The sequence below is a fragment of the Crotalus tigris genome, unplaced genomic scaffold (assembly GCF_016545835.1).
Source record: "Crotalus tigris isolate CLP2741 ecotype Arizona unplaced genomic scaffold, ASM1654583v1 scf7180000017716.2861928, whole genome shotgun sequence".
NCBI lineage: Eukaryota > Metazoa > Chordata > Lepidosauria > Squamata > Viperidae > Crotalus > Crotalus tigris.
Window position 1 is genome coordinate 2,584,373 of NW_024096587.1, and position 22,774 is coordinate 2,607,146.

General features: G+C 39.3%; 1 long non-coding RNA gene across 1 annotated transcript; it reads left to right on the forward strand.

Annotated features, from left to right (window-relative positions):
- The first annotated feature begins 17,509 nt into the window (after window positions 1-17,509).
- Window positions 17,510-22,238, forward strand: LOC120306058. The gene is made up of 4 exons (XR_005556166.1): window positions 17,510-17,647; window positions 18,880-19,311; window positions 19,426-19,491; window positions 22,184-22,238. It is a non-coding gene; the product is annotated as an uncharacterized LOC120306058 (long non-coding RNA).
- The last annotated feature ends 536 nt before the right edge of the window (window positions 22,239-22,774 follow it).

The following is a 22,774-nucleotide window of genomic DNA, read 5'->3' on the forward strand; positions in this document are numbered from 1 at the left end:
GGCTGACAATTCTCAGCTAAAGGTATGGTGAAAAACGCATCCTTTAAGTCCACAACTGAAAACCATTTAGCGGATGCAGGTATTGTACTCAAAAGAATATATGGATTAGGAACAGTCACGTGTAGGGTTAAGGTCAATTTATTAATGGGGCGGAGATCCTGCACTGGTCTCCACTGTCCGTCGGGCTTACGAACAGGTAGAATTGCAGTATTCCAGGGTGACTGAATTTTTCTAATGATTTTTGCTGTCAAGTATTTTTGGATTATTCTTGAATGGCAATAGCAGCCTCTGAAGTACAATATCGTTGAGGCACTCTAACAGGATATGCTTGTGATTTTAGTTCCACCATAACGGGCGTGGCATATTTCGCAAATCCAGAGGGATTATCCTCTGCCCACAGGAGTGTTTTTACCCTCGTTTTACTTCTAGTTCGACTAGAAACTGATGTTTTGCTGTCATCATTATCCAAGTCCTGATCTTTCTTCTGAACAGTTTTATCCTTTTTTATCTTTCTTTTCACACCGGCTTCTGGTTGAAGGTGGACTTCATTTCTTTCAACCGTAGGGGGTGGAATTTGCTAATATATCCCCCCTTCTTCTGTTCTAGGAACATAGGACGGGGGTCTGGCAACTTCCTCCCTTTCTTCCTGGCTCAAAATCTTAGCTTTTATCTGAGGTTTGGCTTTTTGGTTTGCCAAATATATTTTAGCACATTCTATCTGACACTTTGCTAACCATCAAGGCTTTTCGTCAATATTGATCTGCCATTGGTCTATATAGGGATGTTGGTCCCAATGACCACTTTCAGTCACAATTTGATGAACCCATGCCACAAGTTCTGGATTCGCTGATCCCTCTTTGGGCCACCCTATGCCAAAGGTGGTCCATTCAGATTCACAGAATCTTTTTAACATGGCTAGATTTGGTCGTGAGTCCCATTAATCCCTAGAAAAACCCTTTTTGAAATTTCCTAACATACACTGAAGCGGCGTCTGACCAACGCCCTTCTTAGTCTGGTTTCCTCCCATTTCTCCCTAACACACTACCACCGACCTGGAGTGCTGGACGTTTCAATGATCACTCTTCAGGAAATGCGATGGTTTAACCACCCACACAATCCTACCTGTTGAAGATTTAAGGACGCCACCTTGTCTTCTAGGGAGTGATCAATCCCCTCTTCTGATCCAAACGGGATCAGGTATCCCCTTTTATAATTCTTGCCTGCAGGCGTTCCAGACCCTTCCACTTAATAAAGACCCGTCTGCTACCCTCGGTGGATCCTTGACTGGAGTGCTTCGCTGGCGGATGAGTTCCTCTCCCATCCTGTTGAGGTCTCCCTGTAGACAAAGGCCACGGAGCAGGCTTGGAGGAGTCATCATTAGGAGAGGGGCTACCCACCAGGGCAGTCCATCTGGAAGGTCAACGGCCTCTTCCTAAGAGTCCCGGCGGAGTCGCCAGAAATCTTGTGGAAAATGAAAGGACTCTTATGAATTCCAGAGGGTTTTAGCAGAGAGATTTATTGCACAGGTTCAGAAGCAATAGCAACAAGCAATTCTGAACCCCGAGGGCGGGTTCAGACTTCAGTTTTACACTTTCTTTTTCTCAGGAACAAAGGAATACACATTGAAATACACACTGTAATACATTAGGTTCATTTCTCACGAGTATACAATGGAGAGTTTGCTACATACATTGTATCCAAGTGTAATGCACATTAGGTTAGTTACATACTACTAACACAGCACTATTCCAGTAATTATGCAGACAGATCATTATTCTAGTAATTGTTCATTATTCCACATTAGTATGTGCCAGCATAATTTGTTCTACCCATGCTTTCTCAACATGCACAGAAAGAACATTATTCTTGTGCATTATTTGAACTTGTGAAGGGTTCAGGAAGATCCAAATCATAAATACAGTATAATAAAAATGCATACAATATGAATATGGAACATTCTGAGATTCTACTGGCTACAGTGCAGATTGCATGTGTCAAATGTTCCTGATAATGCCTGATTTAATATAGCTCTAGAAATAGCTGACTGATTTATAACATGATCATGTCTATGTCCTTTTTCAACACATTGCAAGTTTGGCACACAATATTGTTGCCTCTGGTGAAACATATTAGAAGAAATATTAAGAAATATTTGAAAAAATGGAATACCACAACAATCCCTGAGCATATCCTGAAATTTTTCATTTGTTCTTCATAGAAGAAATTATCTTATTGGTACAGAATATTGTCTTTGTATTAAATCAGAATTTGCTTTTCTGAAACTAAGTATTCTGTAACTCAGTCTCTGTAACACCAGAAAGCAGGACTTGTGCTTTTTCTGTTTGACAACCTTTCAGATATTTGAAAAAAGCTATTATATCCCTTTTCAATTTACCTTCTCAAAGGTAAACATTCCAGAATAGTGTACAAGTGTTGAATTGGTGAAAAAGTTTGAAATGATAAATCTGAGGCTATGGACCAAATGCAGTAGTTATTGATAGAAATCTACCAAGTTAGAGAATACTGTGAAATCAGTTTCTTACACAATTGGCAATAAAATTGATAGGGAATAAATTTGTTTCACTTTTGCTTCAAACCTGGCTACTAATTAGCTATATATATGGGATGTGTCAAACCTCTCTCTCTCTCTCTCTCTCTCTCTCTCTCTCTCTCTCTCTCTCTCTCTTTCACACACACACACACACACATTTTATCCTGTCTTTAACGAAGGTGGTAAACATATCCAAAACCCCTTCCTCTTCTGCTTTTCCCCACAGCCACCCTGTGAGGTAGGTTTGACTGAAAGAGTGTGACTGGTCTAAAGTCACTTAGCTGGCTTTCATAGCTAAGGTGGGATTTGAACTCACCATCTCCCACTTTCTTACCTGGGGCCTTAACCACTATACCAAACACATTCCATATACTTTTTTCTTAAAACAGCAATAGGATTATTGACTCAATAATCCTGATGGCACTTTGATGAGATTATTATCAATTAACTGGGCAGGACTGATTTGTAGTTTAGTTTCCTAAGCAGGACTCTGTACCTGCTGAATCTTCTGAAGGCAGACATTCTATAAGCTATATATTCATCTAAATAGTGCAATGCTTTATCATATGAACTTCTCAGTTCCCTCAGTGCCATGAACTTCTTTTCTTCCTCAACTCCTTTTGACAATTGCTAAGAACATGGAAAGGGGAGCTGAAGCCCAGCATCTGGTTCTGACACTGACAGATTCACACGCTGGTTCAAGTGAAAAAGCCCAAATGTTGCAAAGATAAACCATATGGAAAACTCCAACATTCAGAGCCATTAATGGGTTTTTTTAGGCAACTGTGATTGATGGAGCACCTCTTACAAGTCTAACATCAATGAAAACGAAACCTGATCTTTTGAACTTAGATTTTCTTTGTTTTTGCTTCTCCCTGCCCCAACCTCTGTTTTTTGAAAAAAAGTCCCATAAAAACCATTTTTGTTCAGACAAAAGCTGTCTGGATTGTAAGGACTTGTCATAGAGATTGTAGTCAAAATCCTTCATTCTCTGTTTCCTTTCTAGGCAGACAAATATGCTGCTCTTAGTTTACATGCCTCCAATTCCCATTAGAATGTGAATTCTTGTACTTTTTTGTAGTATAGGATTGCCTATAGCGTCTGAATTGAAAACATTCAAACTTTGTGAACCTAGATACAGATAAACTTTCTCATGTGAGAACCGCTGAACCAAATTCTCTTTTGGTTCCACACGTTTTACCTCATGGAGAAACCTGTCCCATGCTAAAAGAGATTGCAACCTTCATCAGAGATAGCAGCAACATCACTTGATGGCCACCTCAGAGCTTGGAAGAAGGTAAAAAAACCTGATATAGCATTAACCTGGATCCTATAACTAGCTATTATGGTTACAGCCTCCTTAGTGCACAGGATTGCACATCAAAAAGTATGATTTGATAGTTGTAGCAATCCTCTGGATGTAAGTCTCACTAAAATTGCACTGATTTATACTTTGCAGGCCTCACCTAAGAATTGGTGGTTACTATTGAAATATACTCTACTGGTTGACAAGCCATTTTGAAGATTCCCCCATTTTGTCAGCCCAACTTTATTTAATATTAGGATCCAGGAATGTTTTCAGTTGGGTATATGTTGGCATATGGATCAAATGTTATGTGTGCATACAAGCAGAAGAAAGGACTTATACAAACAGCAAATGGAAATCATAGTGAGTGTGAAATTGGACAAAGTCTTTTGACCATCTTGAGGTGGATCCAGGCAATGTCCTTTCTGGGAACTGCTTCTGGTGCTCCCCCTCCCTCTATTGCTGCTAGCCATCCATTTCTTCCAAATGGACACAGGAGAAGAATTAATGCCACCATGGGCCCTTTCCGACCAGCTGCTTTCCCCAGCTGAGAAGCATGCATTCAATTAGAGGACTTTAATTAAAATTCTTTCTCTGGCGTTTCCTGTTTCCAGTCTCTACTGTAAATTCAAGATGACATTCCTCGGTTTAACAGGTGGATGAGATTATTCCAAAAACCACCAGATGAGGGGAAATGGAAAGAGATCCAGAGGTGGAGCTTCAGGAGGCAGCCTGATGGGCAAATGGGATGGGGTAAGGACGGGTTAGGATTCTTACTCTCAAAACACCAAGCTCTGATTTATTTTCAGTTACCCTTTCAGAACGCACAAAATTTGAGAAAACTGAAAACTGCAATCTCTTTTGTGTAAGAAAACTACATGGAGATATCTAAGAAGTCCACCAAAAATCAAGCTTAACTGGAAGGAAATTTTACCTTTAATCAAGACTAGTTCTGAGTCAAAATTTGGATGGCATTCAAGAGGTCAAAGTTTTTAAAAAAGATATATCTGTGGAACATTTTACTTTCAAACATATGGATGCAAGTGGAACTCAAATGACAGGAGTGCATTTCAAGTTCCTGAGAGAAGTGCATTCTGTTGTAATGCAGCTTGACTGTAAATCATGTAATGGAGTGCAAATTCAGTGAGTCCTCCCCCCCCCCCCAGTCTTTATGACAAACAATGAATAATCAGGATGTTTTCCTCGAGAAAAAGGCAGGACTGGTGAAGCTGGGACCTTGCAGGCTGCTCATTTCATGTCAGTAATACTTGCCATTTGTTCTCCAGTCCAACATACTCTGTCTATGCGCTTTAGTGTAAATCAATGATATTGTGCACATTAGCTTTTTCATCAGCCAATTTCATATTATAGTATATCCTCAGCTGAAAAAGTACTTGCTTTTATAGGATTCATGAAGATTACAAAACAAAGGCTACCTGGAACTCATTTCAATCCTTCTTTCTTAAAAGTAATAATATTTAAAATTAATCATTATTAATTTTTTCTGCTTTTTCCTTGAGAAACTATAAAGTCATGCACTTTGCAGAGATTTGGCAGGAAATGGCAGCCAAAACAGGTGGGAAAATAGTAGTTGCTGCCACAATGAGACTGATAAAGCTACTACTATATAATTTTGGGTTCATTGAATAGTGAACTAATATTTGAAAAAAATCAGGATCACTCCCCTCCCAAAAACCTTTCTTTTTAAAATACATGTGGAAAAGAGCTCTCTCATCTTTCCGCTGGAAGGATTCTCTAACTTCTTTTTCAACTGCTAACACGAATAGACCTGAAAGCCTCTGCCAATTTACTTATTTCAATCGAGGTTAGGGTGGGGAATCTGAATTTTTACAGCTGAAAGACTAAGTATTATTTTTGAAACTGGAAGAAAAAATGCCAGTTTTGGCCATCCTACCTTCCTTTGGATTTGCCTTGATGACTTTGTCAGATCTGATTGGTTAAATGTGCTATATGATATCATTGGATTGACTGCCTGGCTGAGATCATGTAACCAGCAAGCAGTTTCTTTTTTCAAATGACATTGAAGCAGCTGCTGAGCCCACCACAAACAGACTGTGAAATGGCACTATATATAGAAAGTGGGAGGCATTTTTGAGAGCTGGGATACTGAAAATCTATTAATGCAAATATTTAGCACAATGTTAATCTCACAAACATTATAATTTAAAAGTTCTGAAATATTTAAAGAGGTATTTTACTATTTTCCTAGCCATTCATTCTTTTGCAATTCCTGTTTAGTTCAATGGGCAAAGTACAAAATAATGAGTTGTTTTAGACTGCTTCAAAGCATCAGATTAATTTTACTATAATATCCTTTAAAAAAAATTGCAGAAGACATGGTCCAAATATCTTCTACCTTGCTCAATCAATTCATCAACGTGTGTCGACTGATCCCATTTGCACTGATCCGCCCCCACGTTGGGTGGCTGTTTTGCTATTCTTCCCAGTTGCCAAAGAAATCTAGGAGATATTTAAATATGTAAGAATTAACATATCAAAGAATGTAAATAAATAGGTTATTCAATAATAATTACAGTCCTATTTGGAAAAAGAAAAAAGAAACTATATGAAAAGTGGAATAAGATATATTGAAGGAACCAAGGCTGTATAGTAGCATAAAGATAATGATACTTCCAAAACTGATTTATTAATTTCATATTCTTTTGATAGATATTCCTGATAAATTTTTGTTTTAAATCTATGTACAAAGGAATAAAAAGAAATGCTCTCTATTTTATACAAAATAAAGGATGACGGAGCAGCCCCTGCTTAAAATGTAATATCGAGCAGCTCAGTTGGCTGCTGGAAAATATTGAAACTTGGGGTGAAAATCTAAATTTTCCCTTTCTCTTCTCAACATATTTTAAACCTAAGAGTGTAATTTCTAGAATATACAGTATCAGGTTTCATTTGAAACAGATAAAGTGAATCTACCACAAAACCAAAAGAAACTTGGAGTTACGTTGAATGGCAACTGGATTTCAGTTTGCACATTAGTTCCAAGATACACAGCAAATGTGCACTGAACAAATTTCATTCTAGGCTTATTCCAACCTTAGTCATTGTTCTTGAAGCCCCAATAAGAGATTGTTGCATACCTGGTTTGGAATAGTTCTTACATACTGATTAAGTTCTTCCTCTTCATTTGAATAAGCGAATAGCGCAGGTTGAGCTAACAATCTCCAGCAGCACCCATGCTGCTTGGCTTCCCATTATCCCTGCCTGCTGCCCTATTGGCCTCCTCTACAGTCATAGACTCTCTCAGCATCCTCACTCTTGGGTTCAGGAATGAGGCTATTCTTGTTCTCTGCTAGACAAGATCCTGGAGGAGAAGCCAGTCAAGATGGAGAATGGCAGAACTGGTTGTTATCTGCTTTCTAAATATGTTGATTTTAAACTTAATAGCTTTCAGACTGAAGATATACTTATATTGAAGGTAATTTACAAAGCTGTTTAAGTCTGAGGAAGGAAAGACTATCCCTGTTTTTTTAATCTTATTTTTGTATAATTTAAATATTTTGTTTAGCAAAGGTATTTTTATTTTTTGAGAAAAAGAGTTTGCAGTAATGTTGACTTTGAGGTAGACCAGATCAGGAAACTGTATTATTTTCTAGAGAAAACTGAGAGGAGATGAAGAGAAGATGATAAAAATTAATTTGTGGGGCATTTGAAAAGATTATTTTCAATTTATTACTTCTAGTAAAACTTAATGGAATTTTAGTGAATTAAGTCTGAATGATAAAGTTTTAAAGATTTGTTCATAGATATGAGGTAAGACATTGGAAGAAGAGTTTTAGGGGTTTTTCCCATTGCATTTTTAGACAAAATGACAAGGTATTGTGTAAAGGAAAGGAAAGAATTATGAAATTGATTTACTTGATTAATGTTATTTGTTATTTCTGGTAGCTCTTAATAGATTTTTGCTGATTATGATTGAAAGATGAGGTTTTGTATTTTGCCAATAGATAAAAATGAGATATGGAATGAACATGTTTTGGCTGAAATATTAGAAAAGGTGTTAAGCTATTGAACATGTTTAAACTTGTCTTGATGAAGGGGGGAACTTAATTCTTTCTCATTTTTGCTTAATGTATTTTCCCCCTTTCCCCTCCCCCTCCCTCCTTTTTGCACTTTTTATTTTTTCTTATTATTCTCCTTAGTTTGTATTAGTTTTTTATCTTTGTACTTTTAAATTTCAAACCAATATTAAAAAAATGTCTTTCATAGAGCATTTTTTTCTTACATAAATTTAAACATCATAAAGATTCTAGACGGAACTTCTCCCAGACAAACTACTATTGTTCCTGAGAATTCACTCCCACATATATTCTGAAATTCTAAGATACCAGCTTACCATTTCACTGAAAGGGACTTGTGAACCACTTTAACAGAATAATTTCTATATAATGAAGGAGTGTATAGATGCTTTAAGCACAAGGAAGATTTTTTGCATTCATTTCCATATGATCCATGCTCCTTACACTTTCAAAAGATTGAAAGTGATACTGTCAACGTTGATTAATATCTTTTTTAAAAGGAAGCAGTTGCAAAATAAAATTTTAAAACTAGATCTTTGATCTTTCAGTTGGGCAGGTTGGTAATTATTTGATACTGCAGAAACTTGCTGATTCACAAATCTAAATATGAATGGAATTAACTAGATGATAAACCCAGGGTTAGCTTGCCTTCTCAAGGTAAGGACTCATCTTGTGTGTCCTTATTTTTTACAGAAGAAAAAGAGAATAAGTGATTTAGGAAGAGTAGCGAGTCTGGAACAGATGCAGCAGTGAAAGATGTGACAAAATGTCAAGAGAAATGTGCTTGTGGGCTGGGAATTTGGCCATGAACGTAACAGATGATTCCCCCGGATGGCATACTCCAGATAAGCCAGGCATTCTTTGGTGACAGCTATGATTTTTATGGGCTAGCTTCAGATGACAGTTTGGGAGGGGTCAGCTCAGCTTTTTTCTGACAGGAATTAGGTTTGTCATCAGATACTAAAATCCTTCTGATTTATGCATCAGTTCTCCTGCTTTATCATGTACACTTCAAGATCTTCTTCCCTTGGTTCCTCAAGGAAGAAAAAGTGTGAAGCTTAAGATGCTGACATTAGACCACCAAGAAAAGTGGGGATAGGGAATAGAGAGCATGAATGACAAGTATGAGCCCTAAATTATCTACCAAGCACACTTCACCTGGAGGTGGAGAAAAGCCATTCGAGCTGCCAGGCTTTGGCAGTCAATTTCTTCATCTTTGCTCATTCCTAGACTCTCATTTCAGTGCTGGTCAGAATAGAGTGTAAAATGTTCAAAATACAAGAAATCCACTAAAACAAAAATTGATTACATTGGCCATGTAATGTATGCAATTTTTCAAAGCCAGCTTTCATGAAAACCAAGCCGAATTAAAATATATTTATATGCTTCAAAAGATTAAGAACATATAGTAAATAGAGCATTCCATATGTTCTTTAAACATGTAATTATTACCACAATCAGACCAATAAATGATATTGATTTATTTTGTAGAAGCTGTTTTTGATATTAATATGGTTGATTCTATAGTCAATCAGATGGATTTGTCATTTTTGGCCACCTCTGGAGTCCTTCCCAAGGACCTGGAATAGGCAGATGTTGTTTGATGGTGTTAAAGGTATTGTCACAGGATGTAAGCTGATCCAAGTAAAGCTGCTTCTTGCAATTGACTGATGATAACTTTGACAATGCCGACAGTTGTTCAACTGGTGCTCTAGTTGTTTTCGGGTTTCACCCAAGGTGCCTATTACTGTTCATACTGTCTTTGTTTTCTTTTGCTGCAACAATTCTCATTCTATTTGCAGGTCTTTGTATTTTGTGATTTTCTCCAGTTCTTTCTCTTCTCTCGTGCTACAAGTACTGCCACATCCACTATCCAGACTTTTTTTATATATTTTATTTCTCTAGATAAACAATGAAAAGAAAGGACTATTCTACAGGCAAATTAAAGCCAGATTAAAGGTAACTGATGTAGCCCAACAATGGTGGCTCTTGGTATCTACATTACTTATCTGACAAGATCTTAAATTGATGTTAAGTGCTGAAAACTAAAGTTGAATGTTCAATGAAAGAGTTAAGAGCATGATAGCTATGAGGGTAAACCTCCATGGTGCTCCTCTTCCATGGGTGTCCTAAGCACATGCTTATTTTGCCTAAGGGCTAATCCAGGGCTAATGCAGCCATAAAAAAAAGACCAGTTAAAATCAAATAATGAAACAAAAGAAGAGAGCAGAGGTGATGTTCCTATCAGTGGCTCTCTGCTCTTTGAACACAGTTTCAGTCTTATATGTCATATGTATGAATTGTGCCAGAAGCAATGCTAGATATCTTCCAAAGAATGGCTCCAGGTGATGTCACCAGCAGAGTGTGCTTGAGTGGACTGGACAAAGTCTGCATTTAGTAGCTGAACAGAATTCAGCTAGAAGACTAGAAGTAACAGAAAAGAACAGAAATTATTCAAACATTTTAGCCACTGTAATGAGTCAATGAAAGTGCTTAAAATGTTATAGTGGGATTTAATTTTGTATACTACTCAGCGTATGTGAGTTGAGCAGGATGCCTAATTTACATCAATAGGAGCCCATAACTGGTAATCAAATCAATTAAGTCATTTCTAAAACATTTGTGGAGTCCCACTCTTGGGGAAGGAGTTGGATGAGTTGGTCTGAGGTCCCTTCTCAATCTTTAGTTCTATAATGAACATGGCATCTGCCATCCAGTGTTAGAACTTCACAATAGGATTCAGTGTCCCATGGGGAATCTCAGCAAGTGATCCCACTGCCTTTTTCCCATTTACCTCCAGTCTATGGAGAGGGCAGCGGGACCATGTGTACTACCTCATTTTAATACAAAAATAGCTATTAGCCTTTTTACTGAACACTGTACTGGTATGCGAAAGGATAGTTATAGAAAACCTTGAGGCTTGCAATCACCCCTTCCAAGTAAAATTTTGAACTCCACGTAGCCTTGCTAATTTGCTTATTAAATCAGTTTCTATAATTTGGTCCTAGAAAATAGACATGAAGAAAATTATAATCAGAGTCTTATAGAGAAAAAAGCAACAGATGCCAGGAACTGATAAGTAGGGGAGGGGAGAAACAGGGCTAAAAGCCCATACAGTTGTACCAAATAAGCATAATCTTTCCCTCCATTTAAGAGAATTTCCTTATCCTGGAGATTCTGGGGAAGCGGCTGAACCACCCCAAATTCAAGGCAATGCTAAACCTCACCTCCACACTTTTAAAGAACTAGAGTTTGCTTATGGGTAATATTGGGCATTTTTATTTCCCATACCAATTTTTTTTTTACCTGTCACACATCTGTTTGATAAGATCCATATAAATCTGTAAAGATGCATTTAATATCACACACTGTGGCAGAGAAAATTGATTGGGTCAAAGAGAATGATTATTTGATAGATCAGATTGGCTGAAGTCAAATTTTGTACTGGTAGAGCTTAAATGTGAAAGCAAGTGTTAGAAATAATACTGGGAGCCTAAAATGTTCAGAAAGAGGCTAACCACTCTATTCTGCATGTCAAATTAACCACCCAATAGTGAACTCTCTCTGTAATATGTTCACTGTTTGGCAAGCTGCCACACCACAAGGCTACCCATACAGCCTTCTAAAAAAATAAAAAACTTGTTATTCTAGGGCAGCTTTGTGAATATATATTCTGTCAAAACCAGAGAGAAATATGTGGAATATGCAGGCTGAGAAAACAAGGTGGTGGATGTCAGGTTTGATTTAAATGGTCCTCAGTTCCACTCACTCTGACACTAAACCATGCCAATGTAAGGCAAAAGACTTCAGATCATAAACTAAGACAAAGCAATAAAGACTATTACACAGGCTTTTTGAATCAGATAGAAATATCATATTTATTTATTCATTTCTTGCTTTTCCAGCCAAAGGATATGGAATCTTGTAAGTAACATTGCAGGCTATACTTCTAGTATCAGAAATGCCAGCAGAATTTGATAAAGACAGTAGGAACATACCTAGTGAGACTTATGATCCTCCACAGTTTTCTGTATCCTGGATTTTCTTTAGCCTAGAGTTTTCTGGGTATCATGGCTGTGCTAGCTGCAGATGATGGAAATTCTAGTTCAGTACATCTGGAGGGCACCAGCTAGGGAATCTGGTCTGCAATTTCCTTTTCTGTGTGGTATTACATTGTAATTCATTCATTTCTTTCTTTGAGAAGATTTTAATTCAAAGTTAAAGAATGGACACATGTGTATGAAGAAATCTCTTGATCTAACTTGAAGGTTCTCTCCAGACCTTTGGAAATAGTCTACTTCAGAGAAAGTCAGAACTTCACCTGAAGTAGCATAACCAAACTGAATGTCCAACTCTATAAAAATATGTTGGAAAAACTAAGTATCATTTCCCCATGGAGGGTACTAAACTATCAGCTGAACAAATTTCTAACATTATAATTTGGTTGGTTTGTTTGAGAGCTATTAACTTTGCCTTTGGGAAAATGTGATAAATATAGTACTGAAAATAGTTATTATGGTGCAGACAATTGTTATTGCTTAATCTCAACTGAAGAATACCTTAAATCTCAATATCTCAAAGAATTTTTCTGGTTGAAAATTGGAAATGGGGAAAGACCAAAACGCTTTTCTAAATTTGCTGATAAGTAACTTTTAAGACCTTTCACTTGCTCATTTCTGAAAGCATCTCAACATCCACCTAAGAAGCCTCCAGGAAATCATATTGAAAGCTTTCTCAGCATAAGAAAAGGTTTTTGGAATCTGTTCATTATCAGTTACTTATGCTGAATGCTGTGGTAATATTTACTATATTTTCCGGCGTATAGGACGACTCGGTGTATAAGATGACCCCCGACTTCGGCGCCAATTTCCATGCCTAGAAAGTCGTCTTATACGCCGGAAATTATGGTACCTTAGAAGTACTGAATTATATCTAGTTATTTCCTTTTTTCTATTTCTTCTTTTTCTTTCTCATTTGCCCTTTAGGGACAAGTATTTCTTTTCCATGTAGGATCTCAGGATTTTATTGAGCAATGGCTAGGAGTAATTCCTAGCATTTTTTGATAAAAGTTATGGTGAATGCCACTGTATATGAGATACAAATTATAAGTGCACTTTTTTATTATATTATGCTTACATACCATAAACCAGCAGAAGGGGGAGGCAGATGGAGATGATGGAATGTTTATTTCAGAAATTCAGACACATAATCAATCAATCAGTCAGTCATCAATACCATTTGAATTTGCTTGTGATGTTTAATTCTCCTATAACAGGGGTGTCAAACTCAATTTCATTGAGGGCCGCATCATTGCAGTTGCCCTGGGGAGGGGGTGTGTGGGGCGGCCTACTGGGTGGGCATGGATGGTGTGGCCTACTGGGTGGGCATGGCCAGCTCTACATCGTTTGCGTCAAGGGTGCCTGTGGGGGCCTGGGCAGGAGTGGGACAGATCTGGAGGTCTCTGGCAGAAGGGGGAGGGACCGGGGCAAGTGCCAAGGCATGGTCCATTTCTTCATTCCTCACAAAGGGTGACACTTCCCCAGCATGCACCCAGGGGGCGGGGCCACACGGCAGGGGCTGGTTCCTCGCTGTTTCCAGACGGCTTTGTGGAGATAAGACTGAATGCGTTTCGGAATAGATGGCCACCACAAAATTGTACATTGGCTCCCGGCCGGCCTGGGCCAGGGCCAAGGCAGAGGGGGCCGTTCCCTCACTGTTTCCAGGATGGCTTCGCGGGTCACTTGAAACCACTTTGTGGGTCGCATCCGGCCCCCGGGCCTTGTGTTTGACATGTCTCTCCTATAAGGCTGCAAACCTATTACGCTCTTATCTAGGGCTAAATCTTATGGAACTCAAGCCCATAACTGAGCAGGCATGTATAAGATTGCACTGTGCCATAACAGTTAACATGCTGATGGGTCCTTGGTGCTCTCTGAGCTTGGTTGTTTTCTTGCAGACATTTTGTTACCCAAATTAGGTAATATCACCAGTGCACAAACAGAACAGAACCAAGTAACAGAGTTGGAAGGGACCTTGGAGGTCTTCCAGTCCATCCCCTGCTCAAGCAGGAGACCCTATGCCATTTCAGACAAATGGCTGTCCAAACACTCCTTAAAAACTTCCACTGAAGGAACACTCAAGCTTGGAGAGCTCCAAGCATCCCTCATTTCAACCCTGAGCTACAAATATTCCCCTATATTATTTAACTTTCTGTAGAACAAGATAGCATTGCTGTAAATGGTTTTGTGTTAGCCTAATAAAATGGGACTGCCTGCTGGAGCTTAATAGATGCTGTAATTTGGGTGTTAATCTTCTGTAAAGAAAGTGGAATCTTACAAATATTTGTTCAGAATAAGCTGCACTGATTCCACTGAAAGTCACATCAGAGAAGGCAAGAAAAAAGCAGCTTTTCTAAACAATGCCTTTGTTTATTTCTGACTAGGCATAGTTATATGGGAAAGAAAGGTGTATGTAACTGATATCATTACAAAGTTTGGAATGTTCTTTCTTTTTGGAATGTGACCTTTCCAACCTTTCCCAAAACCAGACTGTAAAAAGTAAGGTTATCACATCAAGTTTACAAAGATCAGGAAACCACAACTCTTTGCTGCCCTCTAGTGATCATCTATGTTTTTGCAGCTCATGTATGATTTAATTTTGTAATTTATTGGGTTTGTAATTTACTGGGACATTTCTTGTACAATTTCACTATCTAGTACATGAAAAGACTAATGAAAAGATTTAAGTTGGATAAGAATTATGAATTTGAAAAGGCTAAAACTGAATTTGATGTAGAGCTCTGTACAAATGATGATTGTACCATTGCTAATAATATAAACTTTTATTGAAAATGGAAACAGAATGAACAAGTTAAAGATTGTATGATAAAATGGGCAATAAAATTTAAATATAATGTACAGTTGGAGAATGGGAGAGTATATGGAAAAAAGGTTGAAATTTACATTGAATTATAAACTTAAAAGAATTTTTATAAAATGATGTATTGTTGGTACATGACAGGATACATTGTCAAAATATATAAGGAAATTTCAAATATTTGTTGGAAATTTTCTTGGAAATATAATCAAACTGAAGCAACATTTCTTCACAAATGTTTGTTAACATTTCTTAACAAAGTAGAAAATATTGGGATCTAGTATATATTTTGATGCAGAAGATTTTAAAAGTAAATATACAATTGAAACCACAGGCCTTTCTTTTGGGTTTAATGGACAAACAAATGGAAAAATCTTATAGAACTTTGTTTTTATATATGATAAATACAGCAAGACCTTTGTATGCTCAAAGGTGGAAGGACTTCAAATACTTAAAATGGAAGAATGGATGGGGAAGCTGATAGAATTGGCAGAGATAGCAAAATTGACAGCCTTGATGAAAAGAAAGTCTTTGACACATTTTATTTCTACTTGGTAATCATTTTTGGATTTTTTTGTAAGAAACTGACAAAAAGGAAAAATTGATTTTGAGATTTTGGAATTAGAATTATATGGGATTATGGAAATGTAGTCAGATGTTAAACTTGGAATAAGCACTTCATGTATTTTTTACTTATATCTGTACCAAAGAAAGCTGGAAGTCACTATTTTTCTATCTTTTTTCTCTTTCTTCCTTGCACTTTCATTGTTTTCTTTCCTGAGCTTTTTTTTTCAATAGTTTTTCCTATTGTGTCAATAAAATCAATAAAGAAGCATGCACAAGCATGCATGCACACATACACACACACTCAGAGGAATAGCTGACCTAAAGTCTGAATATATAAATGCAGTTTTGCTTGTAGGATATTAATCTTGCCAAGTTATTTATTAGCATTATTGAATTACTGCATGATATGCATGTTCACACCTCTTAAAGCAGAGGCAGCAATACCATCATGGTAATTTCCTGGCAACTCCAGTCCTGGCAAACGAAAGCTCAAGACTGTATTGGTTGGAAACATGCAGAAGAGGCCTTCATTCTGCAGTGGATAGAGAATGGCTAGAATGATGTTGATTATGATGATGAGAATGGAATGAAGACTGACAGATGTGGCTCCATTGCTGATTGGGCAGATGTGGGCTTCAATGTCCATTCAATGGATGTGGAATCCATTACTGTCTGGCAGATTACTGGTCTAGCACTTTTCATTTAGCATGAAAAATCCTTTCAGCAGGATTCTGAATCCTCTAGGAATGCCTCAAGTCTGTTCAGAGTAAGCATGGCTCTGGGGGGGGGGGCATGTTACCATTAATTCTTATTAATGATCTTAATGTTTGCTTTGTATTACTAGCATCCTCTTCATTAAAAGCAATTTGAAATTAAAATACTTTTAAGATCCCTCGGAAATAAGAGTGGGAACCCATCTCTCAGTAGATAGAGTGCAATGGGAAAAAAAGTTACAATGAGCTCTGAAAGCATTTCACTCCAGAACATCTTGCTCACATTATGGTTTATTTAATAATTTATTCCATAAATAGCAGTTGGTCCCATAGAAGCTCACAATACTCTTGAGACATAAACCAGTGTTTGTAAACACTGTCTGAATTCACACACATTTAACCATACCATGGCTAATGCAATGTGTCAGTCCAATTATTTCTCTTCTTTATATTCTGAGGACCTGGGATTTCTGTTTTGCTTGCTGTACAAAAGAATGCATTGGATGAATGCCTAATGCTCCTTGAAATGGTGGCTGTGTTCATTATTTGTAGAAACTTTTCAGACTAACACATTTTATTAAAAAACAGATACAAATAATGCTCAAGGTGCGACAGACCATCTAATGAATGTTTGTAATTACAAGACACCCCTCAAAAGCTACATGTGATCTGATTTCAAAGTTAGAATGGCTGCAGCAGGCCTGCGGGTTATTCAACCCTATGACCCACCATAGAGTGGTTTGCAGCACCCTCTCACCTCTCTCCCCATCCAATCCTACCCTGCCAAAACCCTGCAGCGCTTGGATCTCCTCCTCCCCACAGACCCATCACGCCCACACTTATCTGCTGAAGCTCTCTGAATCTCTTGTTGTGGAAGGAAGGAAGGCCATGTGTCCCCAGGATGCACAGTGGCAATCCAAATGTGGCCACCATTCTGTCCTCCCCGTTTGTGGGTGGGAAAAAATGGTGGCCGCCAGAGAAACTGCTTCATTTTGCTGCTTTAGAGAGATCTGCACAGTGCTGCATGCAGAAACTTCTGAAACTTCTCCAGCCCTCTGCAGACCTTGGTAAGGTGGCGAAACGAAGCAGTTTGTCCCTGGGCTCTTTGGCAGTGACTTGAGTGCGGCCAACATTTTGTCCCTCCCATTTGGGAATGGGAACAAAATGGTGGCTGCCAGATAAACTGCTTCATTTTGCTGCCTTGAGAGAGGCTTACACAGTGCTGCAAAAGCTTCTTAATGCACTGTGCAGAGCTTGTTAAGGCAGTAGAACAAAGTACTCTCTCCCCAGGCACTGAAACAGACACTCAAACATAGCTGCCATTTTGTACCCACCCACAAATGGGCGGGGACAAAATGGCAATTCTACATACGCTGCTTCACTTTGCTGCCTTAGAGAGGTCTCCAGAGTGCTACAGAAAGCTTCTCAATGCACAGGGGAGAGATCTTGTTTGAGACAGCAAAATGAAACCATTTGTCCCAAACGATGCAGAGGCGGTGACCCAAATGCGGACGACATTTTGTGGACAAGACAAAATAGTGGCTACTTTCAGAACGGTTACATGTACCCACACAAAGTAAGAGTCATTCTAGCACTCTGGAAGGCCTCAGAGCCCTTCAAAAGCTAAGTGAGAAGAAGATTTGGCATGGTGGGGTGGGAATCAGGCCTGTGGTGACCCAAGGCAACAGAAATGGAGGTGGGGAAGGCTTGGGAAGGAACCCCATGTTCCACTTAACCACCTGTACATTTGTTTTATGTTTCATTGGGGAGAACAGATAGGGAGGTTGTTTGGTAATGCATTTTACCTAATGACTGCTGCAATGTGCGACTGTAATGGGCAGGTTCCATTACAGCCATATTTTGAGGACCACTATTATTTAAAAGTTTGTGCCTTTGTCCTTTAACCAAACTCCTTGGATTGTAGAATCTCAAAAGGGGTGTGGAGCAATGCTGCAAAAATTGGGATAAAACGCACAAAAATGTGCCCAACACATAATCTAGAAATCATTGGTTGCTAGAGATGAAACTACATCTAAAAGAGAACAACCATAGTTTTATTTTTATTTATTAAATTTATATCCCGCCCATCTCTTCTACAAGGTGATTCTGAGTGGCTTATTGGTTGATCAGGTCACTAACATTCCATATTCTTTAAATTTTATAGTGTCCGTTAGTGTCTGTTAGTATCAGTTGATCAGTTATCAGGTCACTAATATTCCATATGCTTTAAATAATATAGTGTGTTTGTTATCAGTTGATCAGTTATTTGGTCACTAATATTCCATATGCTTTATATATTACAGTGCTTGTTAGTGTCTGTTACTGGAATTTGGACCACTAACAAATGGGCAAGAAATGCCAGGCTGTGCTGGCCCAAAGGCAAAAGGAGGTTGCCCAAGAAACCAGGCAGAGAAATAGATTGGGTTCCAGGGGCCTTAAAGAGAAGGAGGGGAGCATGATAGAAGTCTAGTACTTGAAGGACTGCTATAGGGAAAGGGTGTTGATTCTCCATAGCAGTGGAGGGTATGACAAGAAGCAGTAGGTAGAAGCTCTTCAGAGAGAGATCCAACCCTGGAAATAAGGAGGAATTTCCTGACGGTGAGAACTGTTAAGATAGGAACATTTTGCCTCCCGGAGTTGTGTATACTCTGTTGCTGGAGATTTTCAAGAAAATATTGGGTAATCATTTATCTGAGATCCTTGGGCAGGGGATTGGACTAGAAGTCCCTTCAACTCTATGAATCTATGATTCTTTCTGTGCTTTGTGTCACACGCGATTGTGCTTCTCTGTTTTTTATGAACCAACAGCTTCCCACATAAAAGGCAGAAGCCAAAGACCACCAAGAGAGCCAGTCACCAGATTACCCAGCCGCTCCTAGTCCCAAATGAGTTCCATCTTTTGTAAGGCTTCCCTGATTGCCAAGGGAACAAGATTGTGAACCTAATCACAGCACTGCTGCTTCTATTTGCTTCATGGACTGAAAGACCAACATCTATCTTGGCTACGGCAGCACAAAGGCTTTTCAGAGAAATTGTGGCCATTTCAGCTACCAAGGGTATAGGAGAAATATGCTTCCCCATTCTTCTGCCTGGCTCACATCTATTTCTCTTTTCTCTTCACAAAACCTCTGGAAAAGTGCTTTCACGTTACAGGGGCACCAATGTACAAGACATTCCTGTGCCATGGTCTTCCCCTAAATCCTGGGCATGGTGGAGCACCTCTGATGGACAGCAATATGTGTAAGAACCTCTCCCCAAGACCACTTTCCACAAGGGGCTTGCAGGGACAAAAAGATATGTTACTGGCTGGTCTTAATTGGATATTTTTTTGACATATCACCTTTCTTTGGTCAGAACTGATGAGGCCCAGGAGAGAAGCAGGAGAGATCTTGTGACGAAGATATATCTCCGTCTCCAGGGGTAAGGATGGTTTTGCAATATGGCCATGCCTCAGAGCTGGGTGGGGAAGGGAGGAATTCTCACTTAGGGGAACATAGCCAACCTAGCAAACTCCAGAAGAGCCTCTAGGATTTCTGGAAATCCTTGATAGCTTGGAGGGCAAAATACTGGGAAATACTAGGGAAGAGTCGTTTGAAACATTATTAAGGAGTTGGAAGCGAGGGTCAGAGGGAATATGACAGGAAACAGATCCTGCCCAGTCAGCAAGAGAAAGTTGCAATACATCTGAAGAGGCAAATAAAGGTTCCCATATAGTAAGAGACATGGGGACATATAAAAAAACAATATCAAATCCAATTAAACATTTTGCTCGAAAACGGCCCTTTGTAATTAAAAGAGCAAACATATATGGCAGTGGATTGATAGATTTGCGAGGGGTATTGGGGAGGTGAATCCATTCAACAATGGAGACGCTCCCCTTTTGATGTTGGAGAAGGGCAGCTGTAGGAATAGAAGGAGTATTAAATATGGCCAAAGACAAAGGCTCATTGGGAATGGCCCAGTCCACCCATCGGGTGGAGAGGGCACTATTGATTAAGGCAAAAACATGTTTTTGAGTAGGGTTAAGAACAACAACAGAGGAGGGGGAAGTGTGGCCTCGCAAAGCCAAAAATAAGGGTGCCAATTGGGCAGTGGTGAGTGCAAGAAATGGACGCACAAAATTTATGGTGCCCAAGATTTGTTGTAAAGCAACTAAAGTGAGAGGAGAAGGAAGGTGGATGGCAGGGAGTACTGGAACAGAATGAGAGGCTAGGACTTTGTGTCCCAGATATAAAAAGGGAGATTGGGTCTGAACTTTTTCTGGGGCAACAATAAAGCCATAAGAAGCTAAAAGCTGAATGAGTTGGGGTAGGACAGTTTGTACTGTGCCAGGAGGACCCAGGGCAGCTAGGAGAATGTCATCCATATAGTGATAAAGCAAAAAGTTAGGATAGGATTTGCGAAAAGGCATCAAGGCAGCGTCCACAAAAGCTTGACATATGGTGGGGCTGTTAAGCATGCCTTGGGGAAGAACAGTCCATTGATAGCGAGGAGTAGGTCGGGACATGTTAGTTTGAGGCAAAGAAAAGGAAAAAAGTTGTTTGTCATCAGAGTGTAAAGGAATGGTAAAAAAACAGTCTTTTAAATCAATAATTGCCAAATCATAGTCTTTGGGGATCATATTTGGGTTGGGCATTCCGCACTGTAGCGGACCCATGGGTTTAATTATTTTGTTAATGAGGTGTAAATCATGAATAATTCTCCAGTTGCCTGATTTCTTCTTGACTACAAATACTGGGGTGTTATAAGGACTGGTAGTTGGTTCCAAATGGCCAGATTGTATTTGCTGATATTCCAGTTTCTGCAATGCTTCCTGTTTTTCTAAAGTGAGTGGCCATTGGTCCACCCACACGGAGGTGTCAGAAAGGAGCGTAAGCTTCATGGGTGAAGGAGGCATTGTTAGTCTTCCAGAGTTAACTTCGCATTAAATTGAGAGAGTAAGTCTCTGCCCCATAAATTTGTGTGAAGAGGGAGGACGACAGGTTTAAATTAGCAGAAATGCCTTTTGTGATTCGTTGTGCAGTAAGCCAATTTTTACTGGAGCTTGCCTGTTGGAGACCTCCCACTCCCCTGACTGCCAGCGAGGATTCAAGAGGCCAGTTAGAGGGCCATTCAGCTGTTCTTATGACTGAGACATCCGCACCAGAGTCTACAAGACCAGAAAAAAGAATGCCATTGATTAAAAAAGGCATCACCAGTTTTTGGGGAGTAATTTGCTTTGTTAGTGCCAATAAATCAAAGGAAGAATTCCCAGAGTGAGGTGCATATGCAGCCTCTGGAATGGGTGGTGCTGGACGTGGTAATAAGACCAAGCGTGCCACCGTATCCCCCCGGTTCATTGTGACAGGGAGATTGGTATAAAATTGGACTTTTAGGGTGTCTTTATATGTGGGATCTATCATACCTGGAAGCACAAACACTCCTTGTTCCCGAGCAACAGGTGTGGGAAGGATTATTGCCTCCGTTTCCGGAGGTAAGGGTCCAGAATAAAGGGTTTCAGCAACCGTGAGTAGGTTAGGAAAAGTAACAGAAAGATCAGAAGCCAATTTTAAATCAATGCCAGAAAAACATTGCGAAGCTGGAGTAAGATCTGAAAAGGATGCAGCCTTTGGAGAGGGGTTAGCTACAGACCCCTTTGTTAGTTTCCCCGATTAGACTGAGAGGAATGGCACTGATTGGCCCAATGAAAACCCTTTTTACATTTTGAGCACACAGTTTTGGGCTTGGCTCTGGGGATGGCAGCGGGTCGAGCTGCGCCGCCTCCTGGAGCTTTGCATTGTTTTTTAAAATGACCAGATTTCCCACAATTAAAGCAAGTGCCTTGGGGTTGATTCCCCTTTTGGATTGCAGCTGCAAGACTGTCCATTTGAAAAGCATTGGTTCCCACAATGCGACAGGCTTTAAGAAAGCCTGCCAGAGTGGCCGTGGGATTGGTCATTCTGAGCCTCAGCTTCCCTGACTTCATCTTTGCTGATTCAGGCTATATGCTGGTATATCTGCTTTAGTCCCACATTCCATTTTTTATATGTATCCTCTTTTTACTTTCAGTTTATCAGAGTTTTTTATGTAATCATGCTGATTTCTTCTTGGATTTCTTATTTTTCTTTTCCAGAGATATTGTAGTGTGAGGTGGTCTCCCATGGAGAATGAGACACACACGCAGCAGGTATCTCGGGATGGGAGCCCAGAGCTGACTCCAGCACCCTCTTTTATTGTTACTAAGGTTTTTACATCACACAGCATAATCAAAAGACGTATATAGGGGTGGTTACAATATATCAAATAACAGACACTTTCCAGATGCAAGGCTACTGCAGGTGTTCTTATCAGAGTCTGTCCAAATGTTTGATGAATGCATCCTGTGTCTAGAAACAGTCCGTTTGTTATCTCAGGCCCTTGTGGGAGATGCCTATGGGCAGATGTCTATGGGCATATTCGTGCAATTAATCCCACAGTAGTGAACAGCAGTTTGGCAGTTTGACTCTCACCAGGCTCAAGATTGACTCAGCCTTCCATCCTTCCGAGGTTGGTAAAATGAGGATCCAGATTGTTGAGAGAAAGTGCATTCACTGGACTGTTAACATCTATCAAAGGCCTAATCTTACTGTGGAATGATGAGATAGAGCTACTGACTCAGTTGCTGTAGAGCTTAGCTAACCCAAGAAATACTAGTCTATGAAAGAGACAGGACAACACCTGGAAT